General features: G+C 45.3%; 1 pseudogene; it reads right to left on the bottom strand.

The window, feature by feature from the left end:
- Window positions 1–828: 828 nt before the first annotated feature.
- The window catches only part of LOC139645449 (interleukin-1 receptor accessory protein-like 1-B), a 116,844-nt pseudogene continuing 107,187 nt past the window's right edge, over window positions 829–10,485 (bottom strand).

Raw genomic sequence — 10,485 nt, 5'->3', positions numbered from 1 at the left:
TCACATGGAGTTTCCATCTCCTCCACTGCTCCGTTACTCCTGTCCCCGCTTATCTTTCAGTGCAAAGTGAACACCAACACAAAGCATACTGATCACTCTTGGAGTAATGCCTGTACTGTGCACATATACACAGCATACGATTATAAAGAATGCATAGCCATCTGCATTATTGAACAGCCGTATGAAACATTCATGGATATCATTTAAGAAATAGCTTGGCGGTGGCACGGTAGATGTGTGGTCAGAAATTTGTGGTAACTGGGTTTAAATGGTTGTTTACTGGTTCAGCCCATGGGTCCATTTCTATTTCTGAATAGGCGAGTACTGCCTCATGAATGTGTTATGATGTGGCTCAAGCTTTACTTTAATTTCATCTGGATTAGAAATAACATTCAATGGGTTTAACAACTTTAAATGATAATCCTCGAAATCCTTGTTTTATTCTTTTATTTTGGCTCTAAGCGCTCGTTGCTGTGTTGTTTCTGCTCTGCTCTTCCCAGAGATCACCTGTCAATCAAACAGTGTGTCCAGCACTGCAACGTCTTTTTCCTGTTTCCAGTTTTCTGTTGATGCAGTTTGAGTTTCTGTAGGTTTTCTCTTTTCTTTGTCTGTTCAGCCATGGTGGCTATCACTGCTCATGCTAACTACTTCTTCTATTTACAACCTACCAGACACCAAGTGTTTCGAACAGCAAATGTAAAAGCTTTCATGAACTGACTATAGGTTGAATCACAACATTGTGCCAATGGACAGGCTGTAGCTTTATGGTCTTTGACATGGCATTAGCATGATTAGGAATTAAATTCAAAATCAACACAAAGGTCTTACTTGATGTCACTCTCCTGAACCCGCTCCTCGTCCAGATCTTCGATGAACTTCTCCCCCTTCATCCAGTAGATGAGCGGACTGACGTCGCCGCTGTATCCGAAGAACGCTCTGCACGTCAGGTTGACAGGGCTTCCTGTGGGAGACAGGGAACAGGATATGAGGTAACAGAGGGTGAAGAACCTGACCAGTCTGGTGACCAGCACCAACTGCACCAACACATCTGTGTGTGTCAATTGTGCAACACACATGACACAAAATATGTTGCTGTTAATGTGTTGAAAAGTAACACAAGATATGTTCTGGCTAGACAAGAAACCTCCTTTAAATGTGATCAACAAGATAAAACTGGATGAGAAGTATGGAAACTGATGGAAGCTGTATCACTGAAAAAAAAAAAGTTAAAATTCTGTTTACTTTCTGCTCTGACCGCAGACTCCGCTACCATCAATTTTCTGCTCAAGTCATCTATTTTGCATGATTGTCTGCACCGGTTCTCACAACTCAGCGACTACCGACCTCGGAGGCATTGTGTGTTGTCTACAAAGTCCAGACAGAGCCGTCCCATGAAACACAAATGTTGCTGGCAATCACTTCCGTTATTCCAAGTCTGATTCACTCCGGTATTATGGAGGAGCTGTAGCCTTGTGCTTTTTGCGATGCCATTAACGGTCCCACAAAAAGAAATGTACTTTATAAAAACAAACAAAAACAAACACTATTTTCTCCCCAGATTATTTCAGCACCATCTCAGCGGCATTCATTAGACTAGGGGTGTGAGTTTGAACTTGTGTTTACCCGCCCTGTACAAGGGCCAGCTCCAAAACATGGCCCAAACAGCTAAAGAGGAAAAAAAAATAAAAAAAAATCAATAAGTCTGCACATGTACTTTTTTCCTTTGCCCCTCAGGTGGTGGATGGAGAAAGCAATGTAGGTGGGTGATACATTGGAGAAAGTCTGGCGATATCTGATACTGCATCAAGCACCGGCCTTCAACACCCAGACTTACATGCACATCACTTTATTGAACTTGTTCGCTTTCAAACACTTCGTGCTTTGAGGTAAATTTTTAACCTTCAACAGCTCCACAACAGCCTCCTCAACTCTGTCAATTGCATTCTCCTCCTCGCCGGTTTCTTGCTCTCCAGAGGCGCCATTTTAAACCATCCCAAACCCTTTAGAATTCCCTCATGGCCTCTTAAACTTTGGAACGCTCTCTTGAACCGCTCTTTAACAGCGACTGCTCAACGCTACCGCAACTTCATAAAAAGCTCTCGCGCTCTTCGGGAGTTCCCTCCGCTGTCAGACCTTTCTTTCAAAATTCAATCACAAGTAGCATGGGGGAAGTGCATCTGAAATTTTAAAAACACAAAACACAAAAAATAGATATTTGCACTTTTAATCAATTCACACGGCCTTTGTGAAACGCTCAATTCGTAATGATTTCTCACTTTCCCCTGTAGAACTTACACTAAGCAACTGTCCAAATTGCACATAATTCACTCAGTTGTACTTGAATTCTTGTGAAGACTGGGGATGCTGTATGCCCTTGCGGCTCCTATTAACTAGACTGTGATTAAATGATGCAAAACCATAACCTTCTTTCCACAACCTACACAGATGCTATTTGTAGCACACAGCTTCCAGTGTGTGTGTGATGAGAAAATAAAGGGTGATTACACATTGCCAACAGAGGTCAACGCTATGGTGCAGCGGCTTGGTTGCTCACCCATTCACTGGTATAGAATTCCATTTTTTTTTCACATGCTGTTCAAGTCTTACACAAGAACCTGGACAAAGAGCTGTTATTCAGTTATCAAGTGGATAACTTGCACTTGGTACTGGAAACCTATGGCTGTCTAAATGGCTGTTGGATGAGGAGCAAAATGATAGCCCTAACATTTTGGGCGAGGTTGATGCTTTTACATTTCGTAGGCATTTTGAATCTAGAGAGAGAGCAACAAAGAGAGAAACAGACAGAGCAAAAGCAAGTGCGAAGAGTGGAAGAGGACTGAGAGAGAGAGAGGGAGAGAGAGAGAGAGAGGGGAAATGTTATGGGCTATCTATCTTTCAGTGGGAGGCAGTGGGTATGAGGCAATGTGATGTACAGATAGGCTTCCTGGTCTGATCGGGAGACCGACAACGTCAGTGCACTGGAGGGGTAAGAAAACACATCTCAACAGACAGTTGCCCCCCCCCCTCCCCCTCCTCTTTCTCTCTCTCTCCCCGTCTCTCTCTCCATCCACAGGGGTTTTTCCTCTCTGCTCAGCGCATATCCTGTGTGACTGGAGAGAGATAAACCCTTTTAAAGCTCTCTTTCTCTCTGGGTTCGGTCGCATTTTGTGCCTCTGCTTCCTCCCTCTCTCCCTCTCTCTCTCTCTCTCTCTGTCTCTACCTCTCCCCCCCCTCTCTCTCTGTCAGGAGGCCTCGGATTATAGACCTCTCATTCTTCTTTCACACGTATCACACGCACGCCGCAGCCTGTAACAAGCCCAAGAGTGTGTGGCCCGCGCGGCGACGAAAAAATAAAAAAACACACACGCCATCAAAGCCCGGGAATGGGTCTGATCCATAAAAAAAAAAAAAAGCCGCCGCTGATCAAGAAGGCGCCACCGGTTTTGCGTTTCGGGAAGGCAAAGAGGTGATTCAGCATCTCTTCATTAGCGCTCCGTGCTCATCGGCCCCGTGGCGAGGACTCAGAAGTCTGTGAGATGGGAGATAACTGCGGCGTATAATTGGGTACTTGCTAGTTCAAAGATAATAGGGATTTTATTTTACCAAGGCCCGCTCTAATTTGGCCCTCTAGCGCAGTCTAGCGCGGTCAGAAGATAGCCAAAGCATGGCGGGGGGAAATCTGTTTTTGGGGACTAAAAAAGGTCCTGAGTTGGCGGACGGTTTTTGCATTTTGTCCCGCAGCTCGACAAAAATATTGGCCACAGTCGAGAGATAAGGCTTGTGTGTGTGTGTGTGTGTGTGTGTGTGTGTGGTCCAGGAAACTCTGTAAACATGGACAGATTCTGACACTTCCAAACACACACACACACACACACACACACACAGTACTGTACTTTCCAATTCCACTAGGGGTCTCTGTGGAGCTACAGAGCAGGAGGGCCAGTGTGCATGAGGGGTACAAAAAAAAACCCCACAACAACAACAAAAAAAACAACCAAACACACCATTTTTGACAGGTGCAGGCAACAGTAAAAGGAAACACGGTTCTTTTTGTGTGCCACCTTTGATGTCAAGAGGCTTCACCCATGGATCCGAACAGCGTGTTGTGTTGTAGCATTGACAGCTCCACTGCTGTGCTGACAACAGTGTGCGGTGTCACTCGCGGAGGCTGATTCCGAGGGGCTTTTTCATGCATATTGCCGGGCAAGGCCCTCCCTTTTTCTTACAGCGCCGTGCTAATTTGTACTCGCTTTAATGCAAGCGCGTCTGCCGCACAGACACAACAGCTGAGGCTGCACCGGCTGCACAGACAGGCCAAGGTTGCGCGGATGCATGCTCACTTTGGCGACTGCATGAACAGAAGGGCAGGGATAGACAGATACAAGCACACATACACACACACACACACACACACACACACACACACACACACACACACACACACACACACACACACACACACACAGAGAGATTCTAGGACACAGGGGAACACATTCAAATCCCAACCTCTGGCCTTGGTCAGGGGGGTAAAATGAGTCTTAATGCGATTGTCTCCCTCTCCCTCTGCCGCGCTCCTCTCTCTTATCTCCTTGCGCCCTTCCAGAGCATCTCTTAGTCACAGTGATGGGAGGACGGAGACGACAGCACAGACTCCTATGGCTAAACAGACAGACTGGGAGCTATAAAACCATGAAACATCACGAACTAGGAGACAGACGGAGACAAAGTGAGCGTGAGCGAGAGACATAGGGAAACACAGAGAGACTGTGAGAGAGGGCATATGTGCATGTCAGTGCAGATGCGTGAGAAAGAGCGAGAGAGAGAGAGAGAGAGAGAGAGAGAGAGAGAGAGAGAGAGAGAGAGAGAGAGAAATCAAATACATGGGAAAGAGCAAACCATTCTTCACGGAGAATTGAAAGCTTTCCCACAGAGTGAATAGAGCACCGTATCGGCCTTTGTGCGCCGAAGATTACACAGATTACAGATCACTACATCCACATGCGGTACATGCACCGTCCATGTCGAGTTAATCTGCCGACGCTCCCCATTCAGATCCAAACAATCCCGCTCTTGAGTGGGGAAGCCTTTTTTTTTTTTTTGCTTTTAACAGCCTTGAATAAATTAAGCCCTGCAGCGAGCACCCATAACACTTCAGAGAGGAGAGAGACTAAGTTTACTAACTTTTGCAGACTTTTTTGGAAGGGGATTTGCAATCCGAACAGCAAAAAGGACACAGATAGCTTCCTGTTTAATGTTTGTGGTGAGACGGGGAGCAATTTAGTAGCTGGCAATTAAAGCCAAATAATAATGGGGTAGCAAATGAAAAGAGTCATCGAACATGTGCTGGGTGTGTGTGCGCATTCCATTAGTGGTTGTTATTTTTTTACCTGTTCTGTATTGACACCACACTGTATAGATGTGTGTGTGTGTGTGTGTGTGTGAGCTACATGCACATGCTCTTACAGTCTGTGTTACTGGAGTTCATATGGGGCACTGTCTACTCACTGTATGTATGATATGTGTGCATATACTGGCATGTATACAATCAGTGTGTGCATGCAGCTTGTCTACAGTACAACATTGAACTGAATATTTAAAGCTGCACTAGGCAAGATTTCTGTGCAAAAACATAATTGTCTTATGCTGCAACAGAGAATAGCATCACATCTCCACTGATTGGGACACTGGCGATTTTCCCTATTTGCTCTGGTTAATTTCTGGTGTCAGGTACGGTCACTGGTGGGAAGTCTTCTCGGACCAAACAGCAACTTACGAGCGAAATACAAACTGTCTCCTAAAACGAAGTGAGAGCTCCATCCAAAGAAAGCTGGACTCACCAACGATGGTTGAACTCCTTCATCTCCACCAGCCACTAAGAAGATATTTAGGTGTGAGCAGTGGCAGTTTACTGGCGTCACATTACATGATTTCTGGGTAATGAAGTACTTCAAACTTTCAAAAATTGAAACCGTTATCTCTTGTCGCCACATGGAGCTGCTGAAGAGCAAAGTTGCCTAGTGCAGATTTAACTGACTGCATTGGGGAAATAATGTTTGCTCCCAGCAAACATGAAAAACACAATACACACGAGAACAGTTACATGTAACAAAAAGGCATCAGTCTGGACCAGTGCTCACTGACCTTTCCAAGGCCAAGATCACTTCCAAAACCAAGATGGAGGGCGTGATGTACCTCACAAAACTCAGATTCAACTCCATTCCTTCATTATTCTGCATTTCAATATATATAGCTAAAACAAAACATTACATTCACCTGAATTTATCAAGATATTTGTTCAATTTCCTGTAGCTTTAGCCTTTTGAGGCACTAGCAAAACCTCCTCATCAAACATCACAACGAGAGTCACTGCCGATCTTCTGTCGTCGGCTGAAAACTCATCTTTTCTCTCCTTGTCCCTTCTGAATGTTATCCCTTCTCCTCCGCTAATTGCTCTTTAATCACTTCACTCCCTCTTTAGCTCTTATTCTACTTCTTATCCTATCATTTATCTTATCCCTCTTACATGATGGTACTGCAGTCTCAGGAATATTGCAAGGATACTAAGACCTTTGCATCCCTTACTATTGGCTTCTTGTAGTTCTGGTGATCTGGGAATTTAAGCTACTGTTGCACTATAGCTCTGGCTAAAATGTGATGTAACTTAATTGGATATTTTGCTGGTTTTGTTTAATGCCACAGTCTGGGATCTAATTGAAAGGTCTTAAAGATCGACCTGTAGCTTGCGATCGACGGATAGGGAGCGTTGGTCTGGACTGAGTAAAAGCTCTGGAATTGAATCAGTGGAGAATCTAATTGTAGATGGTGAAAGGGGTTTCCCATATTCAGTGGAGCAACTGGGCAGCATGAGGCTATTCCTGCAAACACTCTGATAGACCCTGAATGAAGGTGGTCATTATTGTCTGTAACAGTCGATGTTTTCTTCTTTATCATGCTTTGTGTCACAACCTCCGGGGAGTGCAGGGTTACACTGGCAATGGAGGCGCTTAATTGCGACGGCTGGGTACGGACTCAGATCCTCGTTGCCAGATGTGGCGGCCTAATTGTCTTTCTGTTCAGTATTCACATTGCCTCGTTTATTACTGCCCGCGCCTTCCCAATCACACATTTTAAGGTGGCCATTGACTGGGCTGTGTTCGGTATTCATTTAGCTGCGTCCCCTCGCGTATGGCCAATCTCCTGTTATTCATACTTTTCCATTGCACCTCATTATCGCTAAGCTGGCAAACTGCTGCTGTTAGTCCCCTTAATTAATGCGGGTATAGCAGATATCAGGAGACACAATGCAATGTCTAAACTGTTGTTTCCTCCGCGTTTTACAAGCATGTCAACATGTGGCAATCACAATGGGTAATGCTGTCAACGCTGTGTTGTGATATTACAATTTTCTGTCAATTTATTGCATGATGAAGTGTTCTGTGTTACTTTTGCTGGGGACATACTGGCAATCAAATGCAATCAAATAGGGTATCAATGCTGAATATTATAGTGGAGTGGGGAAGGAGAAGCATAGGGGATGGGCGAATAACAAGATAGACCAATTCAACCAAGCCTTGTGGAACAGAGCATGACATTTGCAAAGATCAACACCCACTCTTGCATTGATGTTCTCATAATGCAATGTTCTTAAGCACAATAGCGGTGCTTATTATTGCCGCCCAATCCACCATAGAATCATTACCAATGTGAAACCTTGCGCCGAACAATATTGCTTATAATCTCTCATGGAGAAGTCACAGTTGGATTCTGCTAATGAAAAGCTCATTAGGCATTAATGAAACACTTAAAGGGTACTTCAGAAAACATTAAACAAATGTCATGTTGAATGGAGGAAACAAGGTTATGCGACAATTAGAAAAGCAGCAGATGATGATGGTGCTTGCCATGTCAACTTTTAAACAGATGCTTTTCTTGCTAATGGCTTTGTGGAGCATTGTGTTTGTGTTTATGTGCTGGGTGGATGGAGGCTTTATTGGGCGGTTTTTCTGCTGAATTACACACTTTCAACTTTCTTAGTCAGGCCTCTCTCCCATCTTGTCGCTGATGCAAATACCTACACTCGCATAGGCCACCATCGTGTCTTGCATGGCAGCACCACTCCATTCTTTGTTTTAGCCTTGTGCCCAGAAGAAGGAGAGATGTTTGGCATAAGCTATTGTCAGGTGGGAGTAATGGCAGTGTTGGGATTTCTTCATCTATCACAGTAATCGAGGGTGGCAAAACTAGGGAGTTTATGGATGTCGTCATGTGTCTAATTTAGCCTGTGTTTGTTCGCTGCTGTATCAATGTAGGACACCGAGGCCAGCGGGTGGGCAGGATATAAAGGAGCAAGTTTTGAGCTCTGGTGAGGGAAAGGGGAAAAACAAACATGGAGTTCACCATCTGCCAACTCCAGAACAGACATAGAAATCATTATTCCCACTTGACGGGTCCTGTCAGTTAGAATGATACATACCAGAACTTCCATGAGAAAGAGTTAACTAGAAACTTTGCCGAAATACCACTCTTCCTGCCCAGCCTGCTTCTCAGTCTGAAATGCTGATGCTGCTGTTAACTGAGTATTAAAAAAGCTTCACTCACAGTAAGAGGGGAGGGATTGGATACCAACGGGGCCTGAGCACTCACTGGGCTTTGGCGCGGGACTAGGCAGGGAGAGAAGGGACTCCTGTCGGGCTTAGCTCAGTACGACGAGGCCACCTAGAGAATCCCTGAGCAGCGCCATGCGGTTTAGCTACTGATGCGAGGCTAGAGAGCCGGGAAAAATGGAAAATTTGGTGGGGGAGAAGGGAGAGGGAGAGAGATAGACAATGAGAGAAAGAAAAAGACCGATGGCACTAAATAGCAGGTTCCTCGAGGCCTTGCTGGGTCACCTTTGAAGCATGCCCACACTCCCAACAACTGCATTTCCTAGCTGAAACTCCCTATGGTTAGATACCCAGCTAGAGACCTTGGTCTCAAATTAGCCTCAGTGAATCTTCTCTTAACGATTGTCCAGGGAATCTGCTAAACTATTCTCTCATCCCGCTGTTCATGTTACAGTACTTTCTCCCAGTGTGCTGCATGATTGCAAAATAAATCTACACCTGTGAAGTGGAAGTTCTCTGGACAAAAATTCTCAGCCCGGATCCAGCCTCGCTTGTATTCGCTTGCTAATTATGGGACCATTGAAATGCTGCGACTCGTGGCGGTGGCACAGTTGTCTATGGTGCTCATGAATCCATCAGTGAAGAGAAATTATATTTTAATCGTCAGTCGAGCTCATTCCTGACTGACAGTTACAGTAGTATAGACTAGCTTTATGGGTACATGCAAACACAGGCTAAAGGCATCGAGCCCTAAAAATGGCGCTTCCATTGGAGGTTGACTCTTCTGCCCAGAAATTTATGCTGGATTTGTGCAACTTGGATTCTGCAGAGGCAGCCACCCTTCACATCAGATGGTTCTTAGTGACATCCATTCAACATATTCAACATGCACCTCATCAGCTACTATCCCTCACATGTTCTGGGGTTCACCAAAGCATCGATTGGATGTTCCTTGTTGGAGCAGAGTGGCCTGCGTCACGTAAGCCGTCGGTGAAAAGAAACTAGTCCCTAAACGGTCGAGTGGAGCCAGCTCACCAGCCAAGATCAAGACAGCTTACTGTGCTCAGTGGGCGAGAGAGAGAGAGAGAGAGAGAGAGAGAGAGAGAGAGAGAGCTGTGAGTAGAGAGGAAGGGAGCGCTACTACATCCATACCCTCTCCTGGGGAGTCCATGTAATGAAAACAGGACACAGCAGAGTGGCTGGGACCCTGGGTGCTTTTCCCAGGGTTTCGGGGGGCATTGTGCTGGAGATCAGCGGCGCACGTGAGACGAATGAACAAGGAAGTCTGGGCGCCGACCTAACTGAGGCACCGACGTGAAATGAATGAGTGGGACAGGTTTGAAAAGCTTGAGGCAAAGATGTTGCAACTTATCCCCTCAAATCCAACTGTGGGATGAAGGAGGGGGGCTGGATCGGGAGGGGGGGATGGAGATCAACGTCTCCCATCTCTCTGGAGGGAGGTGGGGGATGGATGGCTTGGGAGTAGTGGAGAGCCCATTGACGTAGCTTGACTGCGGCGCTGGGATTGCATGTACTGTATGTACTGCTGACATGTTCTCTCAAAAGTACAGAGATGTCGGAAAGTCGATATCGGCCCTTCAAGCCGGAATTTCAAGGCAGAAATCCTGAAGTTTCGGCGATGCAGTTGTCTGCTGTCCAATCAACATGGCAGCATACACTCAACTCTACACAGCATTATGACTAATTATAACTTATAAGTACTTATAACATGTTTAGAATCCTCAAAATACACTTAAAATCAAATTTCAGCATTGCATGAGCTTAAATCTATCAAATGGTTAAACACATAAATTTGAAATGTAAAGTCACACTTGCAGTTGCTAACTAGCTAGCTAATGTTGCCAAATATGACTGACATAAC

The sequence above is a fragment of the Centroberyx affinis genome, unplaced genomic scaffold (assembly GCF_046629955.1).
Source record: "Centroberyx affinis isolate AG114_WGS23_722 - 3 ecotype Tasmania unplaced genomic scaffold, CSIRO-AGI_Caff_v1 ptg000864l_1, whole genome shotgun sequence".
In the NCBI taxonomy this organism is placed as follows: Eukaryota; Metazoa; Chordata; class Actinopteri; order Beryciformes; family Berycidae; genus Centroberyx; species Centroberyx affinis.
This window is presented reverse-complemented; position numbering and strand designations above follow the sequence as displayed.